This window comes from Bactrocera dorsalis, chromosome 2 (genome assembly GCF_023373825.1).
Source record: "Bactrocera dorsalis isolate Fly_Bdor chromosome 2, ASM2337382v1, whole genome shotgun sequence".
Taxonomy (NCBI): Eukaryota; Metazoa; Arthropoda; class Insecta; order Diptera; family Tephritidae; genus Bactrocera; species Bactrocera dorsalis.
In genome coordinates this window covers 63,144,190-63,160,698 of record NC_064304.1, presented here as the reverse complement: position 1 = coordinate 63,160,698, position 16,509 = coordinate 63,144,190, and the positions used below count along the sequence as shown (strand labels likewise).

At 35.8% G+C, this 16,509-nt stretch overlaps 1 protein-coding gene and 1 pseudogene across 14 annotated transcripts in view; one reads left to right on the top strand and one right to left on the bottom strand.

The window, feature by feature from the left end:
* The window catches only part of LOC115065890 (LINE-1 retrotransposable element ORF2 protein), a 247,603-nt gene that overhangs the window by 130,628 nt on the left and 100,466 nt on the right, over positions 1 to 16,509 (top strand). The window lies entirely within an intron of this gene.
* On the bottom strand, positions 8,058 to 8,260 carry LOC125776944 (small nucleolar RNA U3; annotated as a pseudogene).

The following is a 16,509-nucleotide window of genomic DNA, read 5'->3' as shown; positions in this document are numbered from 1 at the left end:
AGTGTAACATTTATTAAAAAACTTCTATGAAAATTAGATAAAATAACATTCAATCCTAATATACTTGTACATACATACATATGTATATATTGAAACATTAGAAATATATCGAGATTATTATAAAACATGTGAATAAAGACAAGGTTCGGCTGCACCCAAATATTATACAGCGTGGCAATGTGTAATAATTAAGAGTATGCAGTATTTTGAAAAAGAAAAATTAAAAGTTAAGTTTATCTAATTACGTTTATTTTGGGTGTTCAATAGTAAAAACATATAATATCTCAGATAATCATTATAAACAAAAGACGATTGTCCTTGCAATTGCAGCTTCTACATATTTTAGACATGTATACCCATTTGTTTATCAATCTGTTCCAAAATCGAAAGAATTTTTAAGAAACGATTGGCGCATTTCGATGAAAACAGTTTTTGACAAATGGTTCGAGTTGAAGAACGTTCGATGTCATTGTTAAGCTAATAATTCATTTGATAAAGTGTTCCTAGGCCCGCGTTCGTGCAAGCAATAATCACTACATATTATAAAACAAAGTCACTTTTTCTGTCCTTATGTCCCCTTAAATGTTTAAATCTTGAAAACTAAGCAACTGATTTTGATACGGTTTTTTTAATAGATAGATTGCCTGAAGAGGAAGGTTTATGTCATTATAATGTGAAGAAATATATAAAGGGGGCGTGGCACTCGGACAAAATGTGGTAAAAACCCATACATATTTTGTTTACACAGCCATACATCATAAAAGAATCCGTCGATTAAAATGAAACTTACGTGAAGTTAAACTTTGAAATATTTACTTTCGTTCTGCATCAAAAAAAAATATTTGATTCATTTCTTATTTAACCAAAATTGTTTAAACAAGAGCAGCACTTTTTCCAAAAAAAACTGTTTCTCGCTTATTACACGGAGCAACTTTTGTCTCGGCAACTCTTGGTTTATAGGCGAGGGGGCGACGAGGAGAGGAGAACCGCGCCGAGTTTCCAGTGTTCAGCAACTCGCTTTGTGTTCTTATTCGTAGCAGTTCGCTGCGACGTTTTTCGGCATTCGTGTTCTTTCTTTCGTAGTACATAGTTGCATTTGAGTATATTTTTTGAAATTAATATTTTGAATATATTTAAAAAATTTAATTTCATCTTTTGGCAAGTAATTTGCAAATATGTATACAAATATACATAATATAATTTAAATATTTTAGAAAATGGAGTATGACGAAAAAATCGAATTAATTAAAGATATTGTGAAATGTATGGAGAAAGCCATACAAATTGATTCAGACGATAGTGAAAAGGGTATGTGAAATTCTGTCATATAATCTTTGTTTTCATTTTGAATTATAAATAAAATGTATTTATTAATTGTCAGAACTGATTAATATATGTGATAGAGTGGCCCAAATACCCATAAGGAAAAAGAAACGACAATGGGTTAAAGTAAAGAGTAGACATTGGGTTAAAGTAAAGTGAAAGAGAATGAGAAAAAAACTCGAACAGAGTTGCGCAACACAAGTTGCTCGTGTGAAGGTAATGGGCGACAGCAAAAGAGAATCGCCCGAGAATTAGCAACTTTTGTCGCCTCGTGTAATAATACACTTTGTGTGTTTGTTCGCTGTCAACCGAATGAAACATTAGAAGTTATCTGGGAAGCTCACCCCACCTCATTCGTGTTGAATTAGATCGTATGGTGAAAGAACTCGGTACGTACACATGCATACATATGTAAGTACATATGTACAAATCTATCGCATCATTAAATTTCGGGCGTATGTATGTATGTATTTTCAATTCATGTCGTTATTACCGTACTGAATTCCATGTAATTCGGGGGAGTTGTGTTTGAACTCATTTCAAATTTTATTCAAATTGCATTCACAATATTGGTCACATTAGTAAACAGCTGATTCGAATATTGGTTTTGTGTATGTTCGAAAAGACGAAAATCCAATCAGATTCTGTGACACCATTTAAAATCAGAATTGGTTTTCAATTCTGACAGCTAGGCAATTCTGTCTTGGATTTCACAACACCCCTGATTATATGTACATTAAATTTTTTCAGCGAAATAAACCGCTCTGTTCACGTTCAATAATTAAAATACAGTTTTTGAATAGTTTTTATTGATTCGGAGCGCGTTAAATTTGCTATCAATTCCAACGACTACACCCACAATAACATTTTTTGTAATTTACTTTTTACTAAATAATAACTAATAGCTTATTTTCGAAGCCTTAGATACATTGTTGATTTAATATGAATATTTTTGAAGATATTACATCAGTAATTTTCTTATGTTTCTAAATGGTAAGTATTTACATATTTTTTACTGCGGCACATAATAATATGGCAATTTGAGCATAGTTAATAATACATATAGAACTGAGTAAATTTTGTACTGAAATTATAAAGTCATGTCTGGAAGACGTCGTCGTTCGGACATAGGTCGAAGTACAGTGAACGCCAGAAGACTACGTTCAGCAAGAGATGAAGAATCGTCAACGGAACGTGAGGCTCGCCTTAGTCAGGCTCGGGATAGATATAGAGGTGAGGTAGAGAGAGAATCTTCAGTAGAGCGTGAGGTTCGCCACAGCCGGGATCGAGATAGGCATACGGTTCAGAGAGCCAGAGAATCGTCAGCACGAGTTACGAATCATCACAAAATGGTGTTGAAAGTAGGTTGTCCTGTTATTTTATTAAGAAACCTGAATCCACCTAAACTTTGCAATGGCACGCGTTTGCTGGTAAAATCACTGAAAACTTTCATAATCGAGTGCACAATACTCACAGGATGTGGTACCGGAGAAGATGTATTGATTCCCCGAATCCCTATGATACCATCGGATTTACCATTCCAATTTAAACGTTTACAATTTCCGGTAAAGACATCTTTGGTAATGACCATTAATAAATAGCAGGGTCAAACCTTCAACGTTGCAGGCTTAGATTTGAGCGTTGACTGTTTTTGACATGGCCAACTGTATGTCGCTCTTTCAAGAGTTATCTCAAGATAAAACATGTTTGTATTGTCTAATGACAAGAAAGCTGTGAACGTTGTATATAAAGACATTCTGTAATATATTAATTGTTGTTGTAAAAATAAAATAAAAATGTAAAAATGCAAAAAAATGTAGGGTATGAATTTAGATATTCCAAAGATAGCAAGGAAATCTTCATGGTATAAAGAAAGGGGAATTGTTTTACTCCAAATGTAACGCGTGCGGGCCACGGGCAGTAATGAATAAATCAAAACTATGGGATCGATTAATCATTTTTTCAGTGAGTGACATAGGCCTTATATTTTATTTCCGTGCGAAGCCGGGGCGGGTTGCTAGTGTAATAATAATTGGAAGAGAATATGCAACATATAACAGGTCAATTGAAAAGTCGCCTTTCTGTGTAGATGGCTCTACGAAGATTAAATAAGTATGATTTTTAGTTTGCCCTAATCCTCAAAAGAAGAGTGACAGCTGTATGATCATTAGTTTATTATTTATATAATTTTGAGTGAAGCAAAAAAAAAGGTGCGTGGAGTCCCTACGCGCGGAAGAAGTTATATTTCTTAGTGTTATTCAGAAATGCATATCATTTTGTATGAAAGAAAACTAGAAAACTTAAATTCACATTTTATAAATTTATTATGCACATAAACTGAAGAATAAAGCAAAGTCTAAATGAAGGAATTTGACCCGGAAAGTAGTTCTGTCTCTTCGTTGCGGAAGAGAATATGCAGCGTAATCATCTCTCTTTTATTCTTCGCCAATTTGGCTGCCATATTTACCTGTGAAGATCAATTTTTTGTTGGTGACATATTCATATGTGTACGCATATGTATGTTTGTATGCTTGTGCATTATTTGTTCGGCAATGTATGCAAATATATGTACATATAAGTATATATGAATGTATGAACATGCAAGTCAATGCGCGCACATGTAATAAGTATATTGATAAGTGATGAAAATATGATTTCAATTTCTGAACGCGCACATGCGTATACATACACTCATATGAGCATGTGCAGATACACAAGATACGATAGAAAGGATGTATTCCTTTTAACATCGTATACTATACAAATAAATATTTTTCTTACTAATAGAAATTAAATTTATCACAGCAATATACATAATATACATATACATAATATTGCTGTGATAAATTTTTCCATCGAATGCGATATTCGCCGTGGCCAACGCGCAAAGGACCATAAATCTTTCGCAGAACTTTTTTCTCGAAAACTCGCAACGTCGACTCATCGGTTGTTGCCATCGTCCAAGCCTCTGCACCATATAGCAGGACGGGAATTATAAGCGACTTACAGAGTTTGGCTTTTGTTCGTCGATAGTGGACTTTACTTTTCAATTGTCTACTCAGTCCGAAGTAGCACCTGTTGGCAAGAGTAATCCTGCGTTGGATTTTCAGGCTGACATTGTTGGTGGCGTTAATGCTGGTTCCTGAATAGACGAAATTATCTACAACTTCAAAGATATGACTGTCAACAGTGGCGTGAGAGCCAAGTCGCGAGTGCGACGACTGTTTGTTTGATGTGAGGAGATATTTCGTCTCGCCCTCGTTCACTGCTAGACCCATTTGCGTTGCTACCTTGCTCAGTCTGGAGAAAGCAGAACTAAAGGCGCGGGTGTTGAAGCCGATGATATCAATATCATCGGCATACGCCAGCAGCTGTACACTCTCATAAAAGATTGTACCCGCTCGATTAAGTCCTGCAGCTCGAATAATTTTCTGCAGAAGCAGATTGAAGAAGTCGCACAATAGGAAGTCGCCTTGTCTGAAACCTCGTTTGGTATCGAACGGCTCGGAGAGATCCTTCCCGATCCTGACGGAGCTGTTCGTGTTGCTCAACGTCAGTTTACACAGTCGTATTAGTTTTGCGGGGATACCAAATTCAGACATCGCGGCAAAAAAGGCAGCTCCTTTTCGTGCTGTCGAAAGCAGCTTTGAAATCGACGAAGAGGTGGTGAGTGTCGATTCTCTTCTCACGGGTCTTTTCCAAGACTTGGCGCATGGTGAATATCTGGTCGGTGGTTGATTTACCAGGTCTGAAGCCACACTGATAAGGTCCAATCAATCACCGTCAAGAGGTGGGCTTTAATCTTTCACACAATACGCTCGATAGAACCGTATATGCGATGTTGAGGAGGCTAATACCAGGGCAGTTGGCGCAGATTGTGGGGTCTACTTTTTTATGGATTGGGCATAGCGCACTTAAATTCCAATCGTTGTTCATACTTTCGGCCGACCATATTTTGCAAAGAAGCTGATGCATGCATCTTATCAGCTTTTCGCCGCTGTATTTAAATAGCTCGGCCGGCAATCCACCGGCCCCCGCCGCTTTGTTGTTTTTCAGGCGGGCAATTGCTATTCGAACTTCTTCATGGTCGGGCAATGGAACGTCTGCTCCATCGTCATCGATTGGGGTATCGGGTTCGTCTTCTTCTGGTGTTGTGCATTCACTGCCATTCAGCAGGCTGGAGAAGTGTTCCCTCCATAATTTAAGTATGCTCTGGGCATCGGTGGCTAGATCACCTTGGGAGGTTCTACAAGAGTATGCTCCGGTCTTGAAACCTTCTGTAAACCGCCGCACCTTTTCGTAGAATTTTCGAGCATTACCCCTGTCGCCCAGCTTATCAAGCTCTTCGCACTCACGCATTTCGGCCTCTTTCTTTTCCTGTCTACAAATGCGTCTCGCTTCCCTCTTCAACTCTCGGTATCTATCCCATCCCGCACGTGTTGTGGTCGATCGTAACGTTGCGAGGTAGGCAGCCTGTTTTCTCTCCGCTGCGACACGGCACTCCTCGTCGTACCAGCTATTCTTTTGGACTTTCCGAAAACCAATAGTTTCGGTTGCAGCTGTACGTAAGGAGTTTGAAATGCCGTCCCACAGTTCCCTTATACAGAGTTGTTGACGAGTGCTCCCAGAGAGCAGGAGTGCAAGCCGAGTAGAAAATCGTTCGGCTATCTGTTGTGATTGCAGCTTCTCGACGTCGAACCTTCCTTGTGTTTGTTGGCGTGCGTTTTTTGCTGCACAGAGGCGGGTGCGAATTTTGGCTGCAACAATATAGTGGTCCAAGTTGATGTTAGGACCTCGTAGTGCACGTACATCTAAAACACTGGAGACGTGTCTTCCGTCTATCACAACATTATCGATCTGGTTGGCGGTTTTTCGATCCGGAGACAGTCAGGTAGCTTGATGTATCTTCTTATGCTGGAATCCAGTACTACAGATAGCCATATTTCGGGCCCCGGCGAAGTTGAGCAGCCTCAACCCATTTGGGGATGTTTCCTCGTGGAGGCTGAATTTACCGACCGTAGTGCCAAAGATACCTTCTTTGCCCACACTGGCGTTGAAGTCGCCAAGCACGATTTTGACATCGTGGCGGGGCATCTCTCATAAGTGCGCTCCAAGCACACATAAGAGGCATCTTTGGTCACATCGTCCTTCTCTTCCGTCGGGGCGTGGGCGCAAATCAGCGATATGTTGAAGAACCTCGCTTTGATGCGGATTGTGGCTAGACGAATCCAACACCAAACTTGCGCTCCTTTATATGGCCACTGTGGTAAATGTCACAAGGACCTACTCGTCTCTGTCCTTGTCCCGTCCATCGCATTTCTTGGACGGCGGTGATGTCAGCCTTTATTTTCACGAGGACATCAACCAGCTGGGCAGCGGCACCTTCCTAATTAAGGGACCGGACATTCCAGGTGCATGCCCTCAATTCGTAGTCCTTATTTCGTTTGCCATGGTCGTCAAAAGAGGGTCTCTCATCCGAGGCGGATTGTTGATTTTCATTGGGGGTGTTTTTTTACGTGGCGGGTCCCAAACCCAGCGCACAACCATAAGTAGGGGATATTTCGCCTTCTCACTTTAGCTCGCCTTCAAACGGATGTTCTTAGGCTACCCAGAGGATACTTGGTGAAAGACCGGAAGTCGTGAGCTGCTTGCGTCATATGTAGAAGAATCGTTTCTGGCCACTCCCAAGTGAATGGCGATCAGAGAACTTTCCTCACTTGCGTGAACTTCTACACATGACTCCATCCTCTATTTTGTTTAAGTATAGAAATATGCTTTTGTAGAACATTTGCTTTCGCAAACATACAGACAAATGTGCAAACTACATATTATATGTTGAATGATTTTTTCGCATTGTGAGAAAATAAAATGGACAACTAGGGCAAATAATTTAAAAAAAAATTTATTGATAATTAAATATAAATGAAAATACATATAAATTTACTTAAATTTATTTAAATGTATTGAAATTTCGTTTCGCATTTTTCGGCACTTTCAAATTAATTAATATAAGTAAAATTCACGACTTAACCCGCACACGTCTTATTCGCGCAAAATTTCCAACTTTATGAAAATTGTTGCAATTATTGACACTTCAATTTTATGTAAAGTTTAAAACATATTTACATATGAATATATAATATATTTGATTTTGGCGCAATTATAGACACTTGTCAATTTGCCCAATATATTAGTAGGAGAAAGCTCAATACTTATTTACATATGATATATACAAAGAACATGTAAGAAGAAGATTTTTACTTAATATGTAAATATTTATTTGATTTTGGCGCAATTATTGACACTTGTCTTAATATACAAAATTGGGCCAAAACGAAACAATGAAATACATAATTACCCTTGCATGTCAATATGGAAATGCCGACGGCAAAACGCAAAGTCATATATTGCACATGCATACAAGCGATTTCTTGGTTGAAAGCAAAAATTGAAGCATGAGAAATTGAAATGCCGACGGCAAAACGAAATTACTTACATTCGTACATTGCGTATGAATCATGAATATATCATCATAATGGTTCGGTAAATCTTTTATGTATTTAAAATGAGTTATTATAAAATAAGATCAAATTAAAAGTCATAACAAAATAGTTGAGAATTTGCAGAAATGAAAGCCAAACGAAAGAAAAATAATGCGCAAGCATACATAAGCGTACTGTACTTATTGACTGCATTATTTTTGTGTAAAACCTTGGAATTTATTCATTAAAATCACCACTCAGAAGTCGTTTTATCCGTTGTAAGCGAACGATTTTCGAAGAAACATCATTTCTAATTTGCCACAAGACAAAATTAGAAATGAAGTTCTTAAACCTCACGCTGTCAGATAAAACAATATATCTCGTCATTGCGGGTCGATTTTCAGAAAATGTAAACGAAGACTAACTACAGAAATGATTCTGTGAAGTATAGTCTTAATTTTTCAAAGGCCAACGCAGAGTATTTCAACCAAAAGTCACACAAAATAGTTGAGGATTCGCAGAAATGAAAGACAAACGAAAGAAAAAGGAGTGTAACTTCAATAATACAAACATACATATGCGCACACATGTGAATATGTCACCAACCAAAAATTGAAACATTGTTCAACAATAGCATAAGCATGGCAACATTGTGTTGTTGGTAGAAAATCCGAGCTGTGCCAAAAGAAACGATCGCCGATTGTCACCGCTTCCCTTGCTACTCAAACATATTCGGAGACAAGGTTGCGCAATATGAATCTATCGCAACCTTTTCTGAACTCGTATAAGAAGTATAACTTCAAAAAAAATATTGTGAAAAAATTGATAAAAACGAACTTCGCGTGTTGCTAAAAATTGCTCAAGAAGGGAAAAAAATACAGTTGAAGCAAAAACTTAGTTTGACTTTCCGGGAATCAACGAAACCGAGGCCCATTTTGAAGAAAGGCCGAATCGTACTACAAAAAGAGTAACGAAAAGTTGGGGGGTCGCTATAATTAAAGTACCACCCATGAAGGGAACTACGTCAAATAAAAAGCAATTTAGCTTAAAAAATTTGTTTTACTATGGCAGGCCGGGAATTTTTATATGACCTGTTACTTTAAAAAGTTTGGATTTAATTTTACTACTTGATTAAGTTATACTTTATAGTCGTGTTAAGCTGTCATGTTATTTTTGTTCAGTATTGTTTGGCATCATCGTCACCATGCAATGACTTTCGCTTGAACAACGTTCACAACCGTGACAACTGTTATCGCGCCATGATAACCGGCTATTTGGTGCTTAAAATTGAAGCTCAAGATCTCGGCGACATTCGGTTTGAACAAGACGGGTTAATGAAGTTAAGCTACCGTACTGAAACTGAAAGGAATTTGGTTTATACCTTCCTGATCTTATATGTCTAATATACGGTTTATACCATATACATATATCGGTCAATACGTAAGATATCTTAGTAAAATTAAGTAAACGTAAATTTATAAATACTTTTACTATAGTTTTGAAAATTACTCAAATGGAAAATGATGTTAAAATCATTGCTACTTTAATGGACTATAGTCTACTTTGTAGGTAAATTTTTAATTATCTTAATAAAATTGCGAGGAAACATTTTCTCGAGAATACTTCAGTTAAGGAGTTAGAGGTAGTCAGAGGCACGAAAAAATTTGAATTTTCAGTATTTTTTTTGCTATTAAATCATGTCACAAAAGTAGTAATATGACATTATTATATACATAATGTGTTGACTTGAAGTCACGAAAATTTCAAAAAAAAAAATTTATTTCCAAAGTTGTAGTTGTTTGTGTTGACCCTGTTCCAAAAAAAGGTACTTGCGGTGACAACTATAAGTCCTTGAAGATTCATCTAAAATCAATCGGACAAAAAAAATTAGTTTTATAAATAGATAAACTCGGGCCTGATTGAAGGAAAGCAACTTGTGTTAGTTTAAAAAAATCGATCATAAAGCATTGTTTTTTTGTGAAAAATACTGTTGAATTTGGGCTCAGGGAAATCCACCATTGAGTTGCAAAGTAGGTGCTCGCAAGTTCATAATCCAACAAAAACAACTAATTCTGAGAAGTGTTTAAGTACTCTCTAATCGCAATAAATAAAGAAATATAGCTCCATCATTTCCCGCTGGAGTCCAATCGACAGTCATTCTAGTGGACTGCACATGATGAAGTTGGCGGTGATGGTTTTCAGGCGTGGAGAAACGAAAAAGGCGGCTGGAAAGGTTGTGACATCAGTCTTTAGGGATGCACGTGGTATAATACATACTCAACGACTGATTACTGAACCATTTATAATCTATTTCACGGCGTATTTGGTTGCAGTTCTTTTCTTCTATTCCAAATACTTAGCAATTGTATTATGGAAAATGTCAATGTTATTGGAAGTGTTTCCGCTGGCTGTACTGTATTCTCTGGGTTGAAAAACACTCTTTAGCCATTCTTCAAATAAACTGCGAGACGCACAACAGTCAAAAAACGTTCATGAATTGCAGAAGTAAATACCCGTACCGTTCGTATCCTTCAAGACCAATAACCGCCATATTGGTTCCTTTGATGACGTACTTACAAACGTATTTTATAGATTACACCAAACTGCAATACTAAACATTGATATGAGTTTTGAATGTGAATTAGACAACAGTGGAGAATATAGTACGATCAATATGTTCTCAACTTCGTTATTCACTACTCTAAGTTGAATGGTAAATGTCCTGCCATTGTCGTCTGATGAGCTACGACGATAGAGTGGATATCCATCATTTCCAGTTTGCGTTTCCGAAAGAAAAGCACGTCGATAGTGTTTCGTGCATTTATTGCAAGTGGAATTGTGGTGTCTGCAAGGTCCATGCACCATATTGGTTTTCATCGCTTCGTAGAATAATGGATCTTTCTCTGCATGAGGAATTTCGGCAGAAATGATTTCATCAATTTGATCTGGTGTAACCACCATCCACCATTCAAAGAAAAATGTGTGCTTGGGGCAAACCTCTTTTTTGCAACTCAACAGAGTACATCCAGCATCTGACTGCACCATACTCGTATATACATACGTTGCTTCAAGATAAAGTTCATCAAACACCGTAGCTGTTGTTTGAAAAGTCTTGCTGTATTATCGTGATGATCGCTTGCTGATTGACAGCGATCCATAATTCCACACATATGTCATCGCATCGTGGGAGTCTCATGAAGTTCTTGTGTCTTGAGCTGCCATACGTTGATGGCAAATAGAACGCCGACCGATATTAGCGCGATGTCTTCGTTGCTTCGTAACAAATTTCAATCTGTAATTGATCACTTCGTTTAAAACACACATAAAGTTTTCACTGAATAATTTTCAATAATTTTTCCGGAATAAAAAAGTAAGCGACCGAAAGTGAACGATTCAAATAATTTACAAATCAAAATATTGAAAAACAAAACAAAAAAGAAGTGTATGAAAAGTCACTTTTTGGAAATTTCCAATTTTTCGACTTTTCCTTATGAAAAGTATATTGTTTTTTTTATATCTAACCCTTTCCAGATCCACAGCGAACAACTTCTGATTTCCTGAAGATTGGTTCCGCCGTTCTCGAGCGTTAGCGTTACTAACAAACAAACAATCATTTTTACTTACATATGTATGTACATATGTACGTATATACAAAATAAAACGTTTGTATGGGAAAAAGAAAAGGGCTGTTTTTAGGGGTTTCCGGCAACTTTCGTAATTTTTTCTTACATAAGAACCTTCTCCTAATAATAACAAATACAACAAAAAAAAAATCAGCCAAATCGGTTCAGCCGTTTATGAGTGATGAAATTACAAAGAAAGTGGCATTGATTTTTATATATGTATGTATATCGCTCATTTGCTGCAAGACCGGCATAATTCAAAAAACGTGATTTTTGAGTTAATGCTGCAGAATTGTTCGTTATATCATACTTCATGTTGAGTGAAAAATTCATATGAATACCTCTTATATGCTCCGCTTGAGAAGAGGTGTAAGATTGGAGTCACCGTGTAAGGTTGTAGTAAGTTGAAAACTTTAAACGCGTTTTCTGGCAAATCGATTTTTTTGACTTATGCCGGTCTTGCAGCAAATGAGCGATATAGATTTATTCGACTTTGAACAGTTTGAACCTGACTTAATATTTCTTCACTTTGATCATTGCCAATTTACTATACAGATGAGAGAGTATAGACCCCGAAATAGACTAATTCATTGCCAATTTACTATACAGATGAGAGAGTATAGACCCCGAAATAGACTAATTCACAATATATATGTATTTAAAAAAATTCAGAATTACCATTAAATTTTAATAAAATAACTCACACCTAGTTAGAAAAAATTGACATAGAGGCGAAATCGTTGTAGTAACGGGTTTTTTAATAGGAACGCTACAAACGTGGACTGATAGGGACAGCAATCGACGTCATTTTGACACTTATCTTCAGTAAAGTTTGCCATTTCATCATTAAAAGATATACCTACGATCCAACAGCTTGTCGAAACTATTAAAATTTGCTATCGAAATTCGAAGTCATGGATTCAACTTTAAGAGCGCTACGTCCAATTTATGGTCGTCATAATCGTCCTGTCAGCTCAACAATTGACCATCTAGTGATTCATGTACAGTAGTATCTCGATAGACCGGACACCCTTTAGTCCGGACACCTCTATAATCCGGACATTGCTATTACCCGGACAGTTTTATATTTTTTACTCTTTAATCCGGACGCTACAAAAAATGCAGACTTTTGTTTCTCTTTTCCCTTTGGTATTATGATTTTTACTTTGCGTTGTGAGTTTTTGCTGCAGCAGTTCGAAGAATATCGGTACTTTAACGAAAAAATGTGCGTATATACATATGTATTTATTCCAAGAATGATATTATTCTCTACACGGCGGTGCACCATTTGTTTATTCATAGTTCGTGAAGTGGCACAGTGACTGGACTTGCATTGAATTTCTTTGTTATTAAAATGAACGGCAGACAAATAAATAAAAGAGCTCATAAAACCCTATCTATTCAGAAAAAATGTGAAATATTAGATCGCCTTGATGAAGGAAAATCAATTAGATACGTTGCAGAACAATTTCGGGTAACAAAATCTACTGTATTTGACATAAAAAAGAAACGTTATGCTATCAAAAAGTATGCGTCCAACTGTGTGCAGAAACCAGGTTAGTTAAAGTGGAACCAATTTTGGTTTCCAAATTTAATAACTTAGTGGTATTTCTCAGAAAAAAGGCAGACCATGAGAATAGGAGAACATCCGGATATGGAGAAGGCCTTAATGACTTGGTTTGTTCAACAGAGAAACCAGAATATTCCTATATCAACCGAAATGATTCAACACAAAGCAAAATATTTCTATAATCAAATAACTGGCAAAAATGATTTTGGGGCAAGTTTGGGGTGGATTTCAAATTTTAAAGCACGACATGGCATAAGGAAATTAAAAATTTGTGGTGAAAAAGTAAGCAGTGATGTTTCTGCAGTGGAACCATTCAGGCAAAAATTAAAATCTATTATAAAAGAAATAGACCTAGACCATGACCAGATTTATAATGCAGATGAATCAGCAGCCTTTTGGAAAGTTATTCCTGCAAATACATTGGCGCACTCGCAAGAAAAATCTGCATCTGGTCGAAAAATTTCAAAGGATCGGATAACTTTTATGCCTTGTTGCAATGCATCTGGCACACATAAGCTACCCCTTTTGGTAATAGGGAAATCAACTAATCCACGATCATTTAAAAATTGCAATGTGCCTGTAACTTATAAAGCAACTAAAAAAGGTTGGATGTCAACGTTCTTATTTACTGAATGGTACAGGAAATATTTTATACCGGATGTAAAAAAATTTTTGCAAGACAATAATAGACCATTAAAAGCTATTTTACTAATCGACAATGCTCCATGCCACCCAAGATCAGAAGATATTGACATAGACACTAATTTTCGAATTGTCTTTCTTCCACCCAATTGCACAGCAATCATACAGCCTTTAGATCAAAATTTAATTCAAAATGTTAAAGTGTCTTACAGAAAACAACTTTTGAATTATCTTCCAATTGATAATACAGATATTGGAATTGCATTAAAAAACTTTACGCTACGAAATTGTGTCACACTTTTAAACAATGCGTGGTTAGGTATATCACAGCAGAATATTGTACGCAGTTGGAACCAGTTGTTGTGCAGTGACCGACAAGAATGGATGGAGGAAGATTTGATACCTCTGGCTCAACTTACAGCCGCTAATTCAGACATGAATGAAATTCATACCATCATCGCTTCAATAAATCTGGACGCTCAAGTTGATACTCAAACCATAAATGACTGGGCCACTGGAAGAGATGAATTCGAATACGATTTTTCTGATCGGGAAATTGTGCAGTCTGTGTTAGAAAACGATAATATTGAGGAAAATGGTTGTGACTCTGACTATAGCATAGTTGAAGTGGAAAATAAAATCAGTAGTAGTGAAGCAAAAAGTATTTTTTCCAAAACGATTCAGTGGGCAGAACAAATTGACGCTTCGGCTATGGACATTTTAACTTTAAAACGCTTAAAGGAAACTGCAGATAAAATGTTTAGAGAAAACTCTAAACAGACCAAAATTGATACTTTTTTTCAAATGCATAACAATTAAAAGTATCCATGTTTACATAAAATTTTAATAAAAACTGAATTTGAATTAAAATGTATGTTAATTGTGTCAAATTTCTTTCCCGCAAATAACCATTAAAAAAAATATCTATAATCCGGACACCCCCGTTATCCGGACGACCCCCAACATCAAGGGTGTCCGATCTATCGAGATACTACTGTACACGAATCGAACCGTTTCTCTTCAAATTATCTATAGAGAACAACTTTGAATCACTAGCGATCAGCTTATACATAATTTGTTTATGAGCGTTCGCATTAACCGAAAATATCATCCGCTAAGCACAGATTTATTGGTGCCCTTCTGTTCTATTTGTATTTCTAATACATACATACAAATTAATAGTTTGGTTTGAGTTTCGTGGGCAACCACGGGCAACTGCCGTTTTCTTTATTATCTTTTTCTTAAATACAATATTTTGCTTAAGTCTAGATACAAATATTAATCTTACATTCTAGGAAGTACAATCTACAATCCACTTGAGATAGGACAAATGTAGGACATATGTTTCAAGTGGAAAGATTCATCTTACAATCTATGAGTTATATTTTTGGACCACCTAAGGCGGACAGTATTAGCAAAGTACATATAATGTTTAAATACGGACCATATGGGTCATAAGTGTCATGTTACATATTTATGACAGATAAATAATATGTTCATGTAATATGAACTGGTGGTATTAACTCCCCCACCTCTAAATTGAAGCGTCCCGATTCAAAGGGATATAGTACGTGAGGCTATTGACTATTTTATCAATTTAAACAGTTCCATTTTAAAATCTTAATTTATATGTACAATTAAATTTGACTCCTAGATACATTTTATATTATCTTTGACTTATAATTATTTTTTTGATTGAAGTCTTTTTAAATGTGACAACTTTTAGACAAAAATTTCTTTTTCTTGCATATTAATTTAAGATTTGATATTATCTTTATGTATTATTCTGTTTCTGTTTTGTATTTTAATTGTATTTCCTAAATCTTCTAATACTACTTGTCTTTTGTACTTGGGGTTCAATTTATTTCTTTCCCCATAAATTTTTTCATAAATAATATCTCCTTTTTTATAGCTTTTCTGAAGCCTTTTCTTGTTATGATGCTCTAGCATTTTCTCTTGAGCATTTTGTAACACATTTTTCATATTATCATGAGGCTCTTTATTAAATAAAATGTTGCAAGGTTGTTTACCTGTTACAGAATGAATTGTTTTATTATACTGTTGAACTGCTCTCATAATTGATTCAAAATTACTAATTAAGTTGTGTTCTTGCTTTAAACATCTGGAGATTTCAATCAGTGTTGAATGAACTCTTTCTATTTGGCCATTACTTGTGCTGTGGCGTGGTGTACAATAATAAATTTGCACATTAATCCTTTCCATTAAAGACTTGAACTGTATCGTACTTAAGCCTGGTTCATTATCAATAACTATACTTTTAACATTTGGAAATGTTTGTAACAGTTCCAAAACTTTTTCTTCTAAATTTGATTTGTCTTCTATATATTTTACGATTAGAAATTTGGAATATGAATCTATACATGTAAGAAATTTAAGCTTTTGTGCGAAAAAAATATCTATATGGAGTTGTTCTCCCTCTTTGTTTGGTATTGGTGCTTCTCCTATTGGAATTAGTTTCGGATGTCTTTCATATTTATTACTATTACATATGCTACAATTTTTTGCGTACTGTTTAAATTGTTTTATCATTAAAGGCCAATAATATTGCTGCCTAATTTGTGCCAAATTTTCCCTATAATTTCTATGTGCTCTATTATGTGTTTGCTCGATTATCGATCCTTGATCTTCTTTATTGCATATATCATTAGGGAATAGTTTAGTATATAGAAATTTTATCGTGGGAAATGTCTCTTTCAAAATGTTTTTTATTGCATATAGCACTTCAGGTGTGCAAAATATTCCTGTAACTACTTTTGGATTCATATATTCTTTTAAAATATCAATTATATTTTCTGGTCTGTCATATTCAATTAAAAAACGTTTATTATTAAAAGAAGAAATAGTCTCT